Source organism: Canis lupus, chromosome 18 (genome assembly GCF_048164855.1).
Source record: "Canis lupus baileyi chromosome 18, mCanLup2.hap1, whole genome shotgun sequence".
Classification (NCBI taxonomy): domain Eukaryota; kingdom Metazoa; phylum Chordata; class Mammalia; order Carnivora; family Canidae; genus Canis; species Canis lupus.
Window position 1 is genome coordinate 33,351,911 of NC_132855.1, and position 13,440 is coordinate 33,365,350.

Genomic DNA, 13,440 nt, shown 5'->3' on the forward strand with positions numbered 1-13,440 from the left:
ATTTTGGCTTAGGTCATGATCTTAGGGGAGCTACTGGCTCTGTGCTCAATGGGGAGTCTGTTAGAGATTCTCTCTCTCCCTCTCCCCATCCCCTCTTAAAATCAATTTAAAAAAGAAGTTTACATGCTAAATTTAAAACCAAAGGCTAAAAAAAATAAAATAAAAATAAATACATAAAAAACAAATAAATCCTAAGCCAGAGACACTGTTTCATCAGGAAGAGAAATCAAGAAGTAGTCTTTAGTCAGTAGTCCTCACTGCACAGAACGTCCTCCTTCTAGATCCCCTTTCCTCTTTCCTTCAACTACTTGCTTATTATTCCTAAGTTTTGCTTATGCCTTCTACTTGGTTCCCTACTGGTACTTCAAAGAGCAGAACTGGCTATTTTGTGACAACTTCCCAATCATGGAGTTATCCTATTTAGAATTTCTAGCTCGACTCTAATTCATCACTTGTGTCTATGAATCAGCAGTGAATGCCTGTAATGAGGGGGCTTTTCATTCTTTTTGAAAGTACAGTGTGATTTCTAGGGTCCTAAAAATATCTCAGGATTCAAAAGAATCCAAAATTGCCCCACCTCACCTGCTAAGCAGTCATACTATCCCTTAAAGGTAGCAGGTTACATTTCTCACTTTACAACTTTGTGGGAAAAAAAGATGTAGAAGAAAACCTGTGATGCGAACCAGGAAGGGGACCTATGGTCCACAGAGCACGGAGAGGAAGCAGTTGTTCGGCTCTACAACTTGCGTGTTTACAGAGAGATGATGGGAAATAGAATGTCAGCAATGGCATTGTAAGAGACTGAAGTACATGCCCTAAATTCCAGGTGGTGGTGGTAGTGAAGGCTCCAGGTGGGATCTGAGGAACAGGTAAGAGCAGCAGCAAACTGCAACATAGGCTGCCTCTAGAGGAGGTTTAAAAACAAGAACATTCCCATTCTAGAAGTCGGCCAGATGAAGGGAAACTATGAAAAGATTGCACATACTTTCTGCATAAGGAATACCATTGAAGAGATGCTCAGACATGAATTTTATAATATTCTCTTCACAGCCTTTCCTTTAACACAGTTTAATTAAGAACTCCTTACTACATGGAAACTTCCATTCACCGTGGGAAATTTAACTGCCAGCGTCACAAAGAATCTTAATTCACCCTCTGATAAGTTTGCCTCAGAGCCTAATTTTAAATCACAGCCATCAGCCACTTTCATGTGCCAAAGATATAAAACCATAGATTTATAGTAAAAACTACATTTGACTATAGTATGGGTGGTTTTAGAAATGGCTTTTTTATTTTTTTGTATTTTTTTGTATTTTTTGTACATTTTTTTATTGGAGTTCAATTTGCCAACATATAGCATAACACCCAGTGCTCATCCTGTCAAGTGCCCCCCCTCAGTGCCTGTCACACAGTCACCCCAAACCCCTGCCCACCTCCCTTTCCACTACCCCTTGTTCATTTCCCACAGTTAGGAGTCTCTAATGTTCTGTCTCCCTCTCTGATTTTTCCCACTCATTTTCTTTCCTTTCCCCTTTATACCCTTTCACTATTTTTTATATTCCCCAAATGAATGAGACCATGTTTATCCTTCTCCGATTGACTTACTTCACTCAGCATAAGACCCTCCAGTTCCATCCACGTTGAAGCAAATGGTGGGTATTTGTCGTTTCTAATGGCTGAGTAATATTCCATTGTATACATAAACCACATCTTCTTTATCCATTCATCTTTCGATGGACACCGAGGCTCCTTCCACAGTTTGGCTACTGTGGACATTGCTGCTATAAACATCGGGGTGCAGGTGTTCTGCCATTTCACTGCATCTTATCTTTGGAGTAAATCCCCAGCAGTGCAATTGCTTACTGGTGCTGGGTCGTAGGGCAGGTCTATTTTTAACTCTTTGAGGAACCTCCACACAGTTTTCCAGAGTGGCTGCACCAGTTCACATTCCCACCAACAGTGTAAGAGGGTTCCCTTTTCTCCGCATCCTCTCCAACATTTGTTGTTTCCTGCCTTGTTAATTTGCCCCATTCTCACTGGTGTGAGGTGGTATTTCATTGTGGTTTTGATTTGTATTTCCCTGATGGCAAGCGATGCAGAGCATTTTCTCATGTGCTTGTTGGCCATGTCTAAGTCTTCCTCTGTGAGATTTCTGTTCATGTCTTTTACCCATTTCATGATTGGGTTGTTTGTTTCTTGGGTGTTGAGTTTAATAAGTTCTTTATAGATCTTGAATACTAGCCCTTTATCTGATATGTCATTTGCAAATATCTTCTCCCATTCTGTAGGTTGTCTTTTAGTTTTGTTGACAGTTTCTTTTGCTGTGCAGAAGCTTTTTATCCTGATTAAGTCCCAATAGTTCATTTTTGCTTTTGTTTCCCTTGCCTTCATAGATTTATCTTGTAAGAAGTTGCTGTGGCCAAGTTCTAAAAGGGTGTTGCCTGTGTTCTCCTCTAGAATTTTGATGGATTCTTGTCTCACATTTATTTATTTTATTTTTTAAAGATTTTATTTATTTATTCATGAGAGATACAGAGAGACAGGAGAGGCAGAGACATAGGCTGAGGGAGAAGCAGGCTCCATGCAGGGAACCTGATGTGGGACTCGATCTTGGGACTCCAGGATCACTCCCTGGGCCGAAGGCAGACGCTCTACCACTGAGCCACCCAAGCATCCCTTGTCTCATATTTAGATCTTTCATCCATTTTGAGTTTATCTTTGTGTATGGTGCAAGAGAGTGGTCTAGTTTCATTCTTCTGCACATGGCTGTCCAATTTTCCCCGCACCATTTATTGAAGAGACTGTCCTTTTTCCAATGGATAGTCTTTCCTGCTTTGTCAAATATTCGTTGACCATAGAGTTGAGGGCCCTTTCTGGGTTCTCTATTCTGTTCCATTGATCTATGTGTCTGTTTTTGTGCCAGTACCACACTGTCTTGATGATCACAGCTTTGTAGTACAACCTGAAACCTGGCATTGTGATCCCCCCAGCTCTGGTTTCTTTTTCAATATTCCCCTGGCTATTCAGGGTCTTTTCTGATTCCACACAAATCTTAAGATGATTTGTTCCAACTTTCTGGAGAAAGTCCATGGTATTTTGATAGGAATTGCATTGAACATGTAAATTGCCCTGGGTAGCATTGACATTTTCACAATATTAATTCTTCAAATCCATGAGCATGGAATATTTTTCCATCTCTTTTTGTCTTCCTCAATTTCTTTCAGAAGTGTTCTGTAGTTTTTAGGGTATAGATCCTTTACCTCTTTGGTTAAGTTTATTCCTAGGTATCTTATGCTTTTGGGTGCAATTGTAAATGGGATTGACTCCTTAATTTCTCTTTCTTCAGTCTCATTTTAGTGTACAGAATTCCCACTGATTTCTATGCACTGATTTTGCATACTGCCACATTGCTGATTTGCTGTATGAATTCTAGCAATCTTAGGTGGAGTCTTGGGTTTTCTATGAACAGTATCATGTCATCTGCGAAGAGGGAGAGTTTGACTTCTTTGCCAATTTGAATGTAGAAATGGCTTTTTAAAATATTAAACTTCACCTTTGTTCTCTCCTTTAGAAAAGTTTTTTGTTGGCATGTACGCATAAGAGCAACATTTGCCCAATAAATAGAACAATTTAAGACTTATCGGAAATGGATTACAGTTCATGTAGGCTATATAATTTATGGATCCGAACATAGGTCTCCTGTTTCCTCAATGATCTTTAATTTTTACTATGAATTAAGTTTTAAACTGTTAATGACACAATAATGAGGATCAAATATTAAATAATGTTAAATGTCTCATTCTTGGGGACACATAGGTGTAGAAAATATCTCAGATCCATTTAATTTGATTCATATTTTTGAAGTTTATTGATGCAGATTTTTTAATACTACTCTATGTCTGTATTTATACCTCAAAGAAAAATACTACATACAATTTTAAGCAAAACCCCTGCCCCTTTCGCTCTTTCATAACAGAATTATGGAGTAAAGATTTAGCAAAGATAGCCCCATGTGAGGCTTAAGAAATTCCAATTTCTATCACTTAAAATTTTGTTCAAATTCCAAATGTTCTACAGGAGTGCTCAATGTTTCTTCTCAGAGTTTGATAGGAATTCTTCAAACTTTTTTTTTTTTTTTTTACTGTAAAAGTCACTTACAGCAAACATATACAAAACAACAACACTAAACACATTAATGACTGCTGTTCACAAACTTGTGCTATCAGACTACTTGGTTGGGAGTACAACTAGTAACCATTTGTCATTTCTCTACATAGGTCTAAATTTTATAAATACACCTTTTATCTCAAAGGTTGTCAAACTGCAACAGATTTTTATATTTACACCTGAGGTGGTATCGGGACGTTAAAAAAAAAAAAAATCAAGCATGACAGAACTTTGACAGTGCTTTCATGCCAACCATGGCTCAGGGAGAACTGTTATGTTCAACTCATTGAGCAGTAGCATAAAATGTAAGCTTAAGTTTTAGTTTTCAGAAATAAGGTATCAGTACTTACTGGTAAGTATTAGTACTTACTCCTTTAAGTTACTTCTTAAACACTTTAGTTATAACTTAGTATTTTCCTCTGAGATAAAACAATACTTCTTGAAACTAATTACGGGTTCATTTATTTCTGTGGTCATAGGAATTATTACCTTTTTTTAAAGATTTTATTTATTTATTCATGAGAGACACAGAGAGAGAAAGAGGCAGAGACACAGGCAGAGGGAGAAGCAGGCTCCCCACAAGGACCCCGATGTGGGACTCGATCCCAGGATCAGGATCTAAGCTGAAGGTAAGACGCTCAACCACTGAGCCATCCAGACGTCCCAGAAATTGTTACCTTCTTTAGAATTGGTGTATTTCTGCATAACATCTTTCAAACATGTTCTTATTACTGCATTTTATTAAGGCTTAGTTTTTATTTTTTTAATTTTTTTCATAATCAAATGTGTGATTTATTTTTAGAGAAAAATAAAACTCTAGTTTTTCCAATAAAGGGGAGAAATAACAATATAAGATCATGTCCTGGTTACATGTTAATTACCACATTCTATACAATGTGGATGTGATCAACATGTATTTGATGATAGTATGAATAAACATTTGAGATTTAAAAATCACATACCATTTGCTAACGCTGTAAATTCATAAATGTTGAAATAAATACCCAGAAATAAGTAAATTTTAAAAATTGAAGCTTTTGACAGTGTTTATGGATCAACCCAAATGGTACATATCAATAGTACAGCCAATAAATTGACATTACTGTTGGTTTCCACCTAATTTCTTCGTAATATGACTGTCTGGTGTTGCATTAGTGAAGATACTTCCTACAACCACATGGGTACCCCAGAGCCTATGACGAACCACTTTACAGCAGCCAAGATCATCCACAGAGAATCCTAAATGTCGATAGCGTTCATCTGTTTCAAAGACAGTGTTGTTTGGATATGGTCCAAAAAGTGCCAAACCAGATGATGGGTCAATAAAGTCACCCTAATAGCCTTCACCTCGAAAAGCATAGCAAATTTCCTTAGCTCCGTTAATGAACTTTTCTAAAAGCATTTCTCTTTCATTTTCTACCTCTTCGCTCCAAACAGTTTAGTTTTCTGTGTCATAGTGAGAATCATTAGTTTGTTGGTGGCTCCTTCTGGAAAAAGGGACAACAGGGACTCAAAATCTCTTCGCGGCAATTCTGGACACGTTTGGATCGCACACTCTACTTTGGCATTTTCAAAGTAAGTTTCTGCACTGCTGATTTCTTGTTCACCGGGTGCATTACTGCCCTACCCGCAATCCATTCCCACTCTGTGCCATCACAAACTCGTGTCTCTCACTTGGTAAAGGTTCTGCTAGAACATCAGGTAAAGTTTTATGAAGCTGGCTTTTCTTTTGTGATGTAGTCCCATTGAGATGACAGTCAAAACCTATGTTCCCAGGAAGCTGGAATCTCTGATCCTGAGGTCCAAATGGTCCCACAGTTTCATCAGGCCCTACTGTTCGAGAGCATCTATCTGGAGGTGCAGTGGCCACATGAGACTCATCAGAACCTGAAGATCCTGCAGTTGAAAAGGCTTTGGGACTGACAACCCTTTTAACTAAAGAGCAAAATCCTGGGAGATAGGAAACCAGTCTGGCTCTATCACAGAGCACGGTGGCCCTTTCCAGCGGGGAGGGCGGACGCCAGGGATCGTCCCTTCCATGAAGCTCTACCCCGAGCGCGGGGCCCCCAGACGGGCGCGTTCGGGGGGACCCACACGGGGGAACCGTCCGTCCCGGCCCCGCGCTCCTCCGCCGTCGGGCTTAGTTTCTAAAACGTGGACTTTTCTGAAGTATTTATGAGCATGGAGTTTCAGAAGTTACTTTAACAAGCCATAGGTCGGGCAGCCCGGGTGGCTCAGCGGTTTAGCGCCGCCTTCAGCCCGGGGCATGACCCCGGGGTCCCGGGATCGAGTCCCGCGTCGGGCTCCGTGCGTGGAGCCTGCTTCTCCCTCTGCCTGTGTCTCTGCCTCTCTCTCATGAATAAATAAATAAAACCTTTAAAAAAAATAAAACCGGGATCCCTGGGTGGCGCAGCGGTTTGGCTCCTGCCTTTGGCCCAGGGCGCGATCCTGGAGACCCGGGATCGAGTCCAACGTCGGGCTCCCTGCGTGGAGCCTGCTTCTCCCTCGGCCTGTGTCTCTGCCTCTCTCTCTCTCTCTCTCTCTGTGACTATCATAAATAAATAAAAATTGAAAAAAAAATTGAAAAAAATAAAACCAAGCTATAAGTCATTGGTTATCTGCTAGTTCAAATGTATCACGTGAAAATAAGATATCACAGTTGTTTTCTGATAAAGAAGCACTTCCTACGTTAGCTAAATCTCTCTCGCTACAATATAGTCATATTAGCCTCATTATCTTGCTAAAAATTTTATCATGTGTAAGATTTTGTCTTATAAAATTTAATTCAATGTTAAATGACTTTGACTTTTAAAGTATTTTTAATTAAAAAAAAAAAAAACTTCCGAATTGAATATGCAAGACAATTTTCATTAAAACATTTTGAACATCCAGGCACCTGGGTGGCTCAGTCGGTTAAGCATCTGCCTTTGGCTCAGGCCATGATCCCCAGTCCTAGGATCCAGCCCTGCATCAGGCTTCCTGCTCATGGGGAGCCTGTTTCTCCCTCCGCCTCTGTGCTCTCTCACTTCTCACTCTCAAATAAAAAAATAAAATATTTAAATAAATAAACAAATAAATATATAAATTTTTAAGTAAAATAAAATCAAGAACAAATAAAACTCAGACTAGAAACAAAAAAATTTTTTATTAAAAACCCTTTTGAATATCTATTAAATGTAGTTGTCATTCCAGATCTAATTTTTCCTCACTACTGAGACAAGGACAAGGCCTCTGTGTTCCTAATGAGGGTCTCATTTATGTTGAGGCATTCCTTTCTTGCACATGGGAACAGGCATAGTTTTTGTCTATATGAGCACCAGACACTGTTACCTATAGCTCTTTGGGGTGATCTTTATCACCCACTGGCATCCAGTAGTTTTCTTACATGTTTGCTGCTCACAGATTCAGACCTTTTGTCAGACCTTTTGTCAGGCTGTTTTATATATATATATATATATATATATATATATATATATATATATATATATGATTTTGAAATACACAGATTCTAAAGACCATCCTTGAAGATTGTCATCCTTGTATTTTCCCTGTTTCTTACATAGTCTTAACACTTGCCTTTAACTTACAAAGCACAGTTACTTTATTCTATGAGAGCAAGAAAAATTGTTCTATTTCAAATAATGTTATAGCAACGATTCAGTAGGAGTGATACAAAATCTAATCATGCTTTTAAATTTGAGCGCATTATCTCTTTAAATTACATGTTAATTTAGTTTGTTTGACATTATAAAAATGATTAAAAGACTTAAGCCTGGTATGAAAACAAAAGGTCACTTGATTCATTAGCTTGAAAACTAGTGTTAACAATGACTTATAGTTTAGATCATCTCTCACCCAGCCTTCCTAGTCTATGCAAAGATTTTTGTGAATTTTTAAGAGTCAAGATGACTCCTTTCAAGTTTAATATTGGGTACCTGTGGCCCTAAGTTTATTATATTCTGGATTTCATACATTAATTAAATTGATTGTGACAGTAATGTTAGTTGATTCTCATCATGCCAGTTGAAATCTGGATGTACTGTCTTGGACAAAAAGATGTGATTTTGCAACAAATAGGTTTTCCCCCACTACTTTCTAAATCTGAGGATGGCACATGATCTTACACTTCCTTTATATCAAGGCCTTTTATAATAGACTCACAATAACATCCGTTGATGTTGATAAATGCACGAAAAGCTTTTTCTGCAAAGGAATCCACCATGTATGTTTACTGCAGAACTTAGTTCTGGAAGTAGGCAATCCACTTGTATGCCAAATGGACTTTAATTTGTTTTGTATGTTTAGCACTCAACAGCATTTTCACAGAAGGCAAGAAGTAACTTGTATTTTTTGGTCCTCACAAAAACCATCTAAGTGCTGGTATTATTGTAACTTAGAGGAGAGAAAACGGAGGTGGGGGATTGCCTAAACCACAACATCAGATGCCAAGTGATGAGAAGAGGCTAGAACCCTGCCATTCTAATGTCATTCTAATGTCATTAGTACCGCAGCACACAGAGCTGCTACTCAAGAGTAACAAAGACTTTGCCCCAATTTCAAATATATTTTGTGGAAGCTTTTGGTCTCCCCTTAGATATGTGTGCTATTAATAACTGTAACAATACTGTGGCATTAAGGTCCAGAGTAGTCAACCTTAAAAGCATGGATACTGAAAAACAATTTAAGACCCATGTGATTTTCAGATCTAGCCCTATTCTTAAAACACACTTATTTCTATAATATCTATATATTGAGGCATTTCGAAAAACATTTTAATAGAAGCCTTCAAACTTGCAAAATATAACAAAGGCCTTTTATGCTTAACTAGAATAAAATGACAACTTTTTTATACCACATTTGAAATGCAATCCATTCCAATTTTTTTCTCCTGAGGTTCACCCTGTATAGCTTTCTTAAAAATTTAAAATCTTCTTACCACTAATGCTTATGTACATGTATTCTTATGTAATAAATTCATTTTTTCAGACTAGTCATTATGTAACTTGCAACAGCCTATTTTTTAAGTATTTTTGTCTCCAAGGTAATATTTACATAAAGAACATTATTTCCTGTACTCTAGCCAACAATGAATAAGAGTTCTTTAAAAATGATTTTTTAAAAAAAGAGGGGGAGAAAAAAGGCTACTAAGGAGGCAATCGAAACTCAGATAGTTTGCTGTCTCACATTGCATCTGTTCTTCTCCTGCCACTGACGTTAACATAATCCCGGTTTACTAAATTGTACGCAGGCCAGTCTTCACATCTTCACTGCTTCCATATAGTTACATGGTACCGACTCCTTATGTGACTCAGGATTCCTTCTATCTTTTCACTATTACCTGATAATCATTATCTAAGTTAGCACTGCAAATCCAACATTATCTGGGCTTATGCTATCTTTTTTTTTTTTTTAAGATTTTATTTATTTATTCATGACAGACACACAGAGAGAGAGGCAGAGACACAGGCAGAGGGAGAAGCAGGCTCCATGCAGGGAGCCCGACGTGGGACTCGATCCTGGGTCTCTAGGATCACACCCCGGGCTGAAGGTGGCACTAAACCGCTGGGCCACAGAGGCTGCCCTTATGCTATCATTTTAACTTTACATCCTGATCCTTTACTTTTGGGTCCTTAGAAGTCTAGTCAAACTGCAACATGCTTCCCATCCCTATGCTTTAAATAGGACTTGTCGACTATCCAGGCTGTGCTTTCTCCAGGCTTGAATGTGGTAATCCTGTTCTTCCCGAAAGGGCTCTTCCCTAGGATGCCCTCCTATCCTGGCCTCCCACAGATACACTAGCTGGAGTAAGGTGGGGGTGAAAAAGAACAAATGAAACTAGTATTTGTTGAGTAAGAAATATTGAAGGCATAATGCTAAACTCCAGGATATCCATATATTAATTCAGATAAAAAAAATTACCTTCTAGGTTTTTTAATTCTTTTTATTTTCATGTTTTCATCCTGTCTAATTCGTCTTTATGAGCAAAATTATGGGTCTGACTTTCAAGAGTGAATTTAGTTCATGCTGCTCTTTACAACCTTGGCCAAATTTCTAGGCAGTCCATCATTTCCACATTTGAACTCTATACCTTTACCTGCCTCTACTAGAGTTTTTAATCATAGTGCAGCATAATTCTACTTCCTGAATGCTTCAAGGAAGAGCTATAAATACTATAAATGCTCAACTGACATTAACCTGACCAAGACTGTAAAATGTAAATATTTCCATTACTCTCCTTCTAGATCTGAAATAACTTCAAACCAGATAAGTAATCTTAAACAAGTTCTTAACCTAGCTTGCTAGCCCAGTTTGTTCATCTCTGAATTCTGTGCCCTTTTAACATATTGGTAAATAGAGCCCTAGATTTGTAAGAGTTGATAGAATCACTGTGGTTGGGCTCAGGTGCCCACCAGTGACCATACAGGATTTTTTTTTTTTTTAGATTTTATTTATTCGTTCATGAGAGAGGCAGAGACATAGGCAGAGAGAGAAGCAGGCTCCCCACAGGGAGCCCGATATGGGACTTGATCCCAGGATGCAGCAATAATGACATGAGCCAAAGGCTCAACCAGTGAACCACCCAGGTGCCCACCATATAGGATTTTTACTAACCTCTGCAATACATGATGAGCCTGGCAGACACTGCCCAGCTGATGCTCATGCTAGATCTGAATGAGCCAACCCTTCCTCCTGTATCCACATCACACTTTTCACTTTGTCGAAAGGGATTGAATTGTTAACCAGTATACTTTTCTTCATCTTTTATTATATTGGCTTAATCTAAGAAGAGTACAGAAAAAAACTGAAAAGGAATAAAAGTTGTCTTATTTCTCTCTTTTTAAAGGTTATTAAGTGGGCAGCCCAGGTGGCTCAGTGGTGCAGCGCTGCCTTCAGCCCAGGGCCTGATCCTGGAGATCCAGCATTGAGTCCCGCATTGGGCTCCCTGCATGGAGCCTGCTTCTCCCTCTGCCTGTCTCTGAGCCTCTCTCTCTCTCCCTCTCTGTGTCTCTTATAATAAATATTTTTAAAAATAAATAAAAATAAAAGGTTATTAAGTCTATAAAGATTAATAAATTCTTTTATAAAGAACTTAAATACACTGGGTAAAAGCTCCAACTACAAGTTTTCTTAATATCAGAGTAATATTGTCCTAATCTTCTAATATTTACAGAAAACCTACTGAAGTCATGGGAGCAGTGGATTACATATTTCAAAGTCATTTAAAAAATACAGCTAAGCTGGGAAATAGTCTTAGGGACAGTCTCCAAATAGGGAATCCATTTAGTCCCAGGAGAGAAGACGTAGAAGAGTGAGTCACAAAAGTGGAGTGCCTTGTATAAGAAGTACTAAATCCGCTGAGTGTGGCTGCAAACTAACCCTCTCTATCTGACCATAAGAATATGCATGTTTATTGTTTTGTTCGTTCATAAGTGTATCTTAGTGATTTTCTATCATTTACTTTAGTAAATCCATCCCATGAATAATCTGTTGCAGCCCAGAAGGAAAGGAATAATTTTTGTTCCCTGAGTGCAGTGGGGCTCAGGTTAGCCATTCAAGACGTACGAGTGGTTGCAGATGTGAAAGCCTCACACCTCAATCTGCCACAGCATTTTACGGGGAGCTAAGCAGCAGGAACACGAGAGCATGTGCTTCATTATAGGGTAAAAGAGCATCACTGGAATTTGTTAGTATATTAAGTTTTTATTACTGTAAATATTTGCCCTTATGCATCTCATTGATTTCAATTCCTCAAAACCCAGAGAAACTTAAGTGGATATTTTAGGAGTAAATATATGCTTCAAGATTGCAGTATTCATTTCAAAAGTGACTATAGAGGCATATAACTGTCGTGAATTTACATAGAGGCTCCCCAAGTAGAGGGCATGAGTTCAAAGTTAAAACAGAGGACTTTTCATGTAAAAAAAAAAAAACTTGTTTTAAAAGAGAAAAATTTTTAGGAAGATGAATTATAGTCCCAGTGAGTGTTGTTTAGTAGAATACTTATATTTCCAATGTATCTATCATAACTGGCTTCATTTTCTGTGTTATTTTGACTAATAAGCTACTAATAAAAATATTAAAAATTTATGACTAAAATAGAATTTAGTCTGCTTCCTGAATTAATCAGAACAAAACCCCATTGGACATTAAGTATTTTACGGGCAAAAACTATGTTATATATTTTTATTTCTCCTTCATTTATCATAGCTCCTAACACGTAAGAGCACTTAAATGTTTGCTGGGGGAAAAAAGTCATAGAAATAAAAGAGAAACAGATTGTAATTTGATTTGATCTGTATCTCAAAAAGTGTTCTACATGAAGGAGAATGGTTGATGGAGCAAGAAGCAGAATTGTTGGAAAGGGACCTACCTGGAAGCCCAGTCTGAGTAGCCTGTATAAAAATCCTTTTTTGGATGCTGAAAAAGAAAAAGGTGCTTCTCTCCATATTTCAGGTGAAAGGTTGCACCTGAACTCAATTTCTCAAGGGATCAAAAACTCCCTCCTGCCAGGGTGAGAGCCATAACGTCCTACTGATCTAAAAACCTCTGGTTCTGGGCAGCTGCCATCTCTGGAAGACTTACTAAGCAGCTGGGAACCCAAATCTAGAAAGCCTTGTGCTTTATCTCTTGGACAGGTTAGTTCTGGGACCCTAAAAAAGGACAAAAGCTACAGTGGGGCATGTCTGTTCACCAGAATACATACCCATGCAACTGCACCGCATCTTCTGCATGGCTCTCAACAGCACAATGGGAAGATCAAGGAAACATATGCCTTGCCTTCTCTCTATGGGAGCCCGATGTGGGACTTGATCCCAGGATGCAGAAATAATTACCTGAGCCAAAGGCTCAACTACTGAGCTCAACCCTTCCCCAGTAAGGCTTACTTCTTGGCCTATACCATATTATAATGTGTAATTATTTTCCAAGTCCTGAGGCATAACTGACATATACCTAAAGGGACAGAATCATAGGTCATCTCAGTGCAACTCAAAGTTTATTGAACATTCACTACATGCAGAGCTCTGGCTAAACAATATTGTTAATATCACCATTAGGACTTCGTAAATTATAATCTAGTTGTGGAAAACTTTGAAAATCAAATAATTAAGCCAAGTAAAGTTCATTTCAGAAGTAAAATGGGGCAAAGAGTAGCTGATTCTAAATAATTGAAGTAAGATCTTTTCAAAGGCTTTGCTAAAATATGGATTTGACTTAAGCATTGAATAATCAAGAGGGACTTCAATTAGGTAAAAGTATTCCAGGAGTTATGAA

General features: G+C 38.3%; 1 long non-coding RNA gene and 1 pseudogene across 9 annotated transcripts in view; both read right to left on the minus strand.

Annotated features, from left to right (window-relative positions):
* The window catches only part of LOC140608957 (uncharacterized), a 562,604-nt gene that overhangs the window by 405,018 nt on the left and 144,146 nt on the right, over positions 1-13,440 (minus strand). The gene's annotated exons all lie outside the window — the stretch shown is intronic.
* Positions 5,183-8,389, minus strand: LOC140608522 (methylmalonic aciduria and homocystinuria type D homolog, mitochondrial-like; annotated as a pseudogene).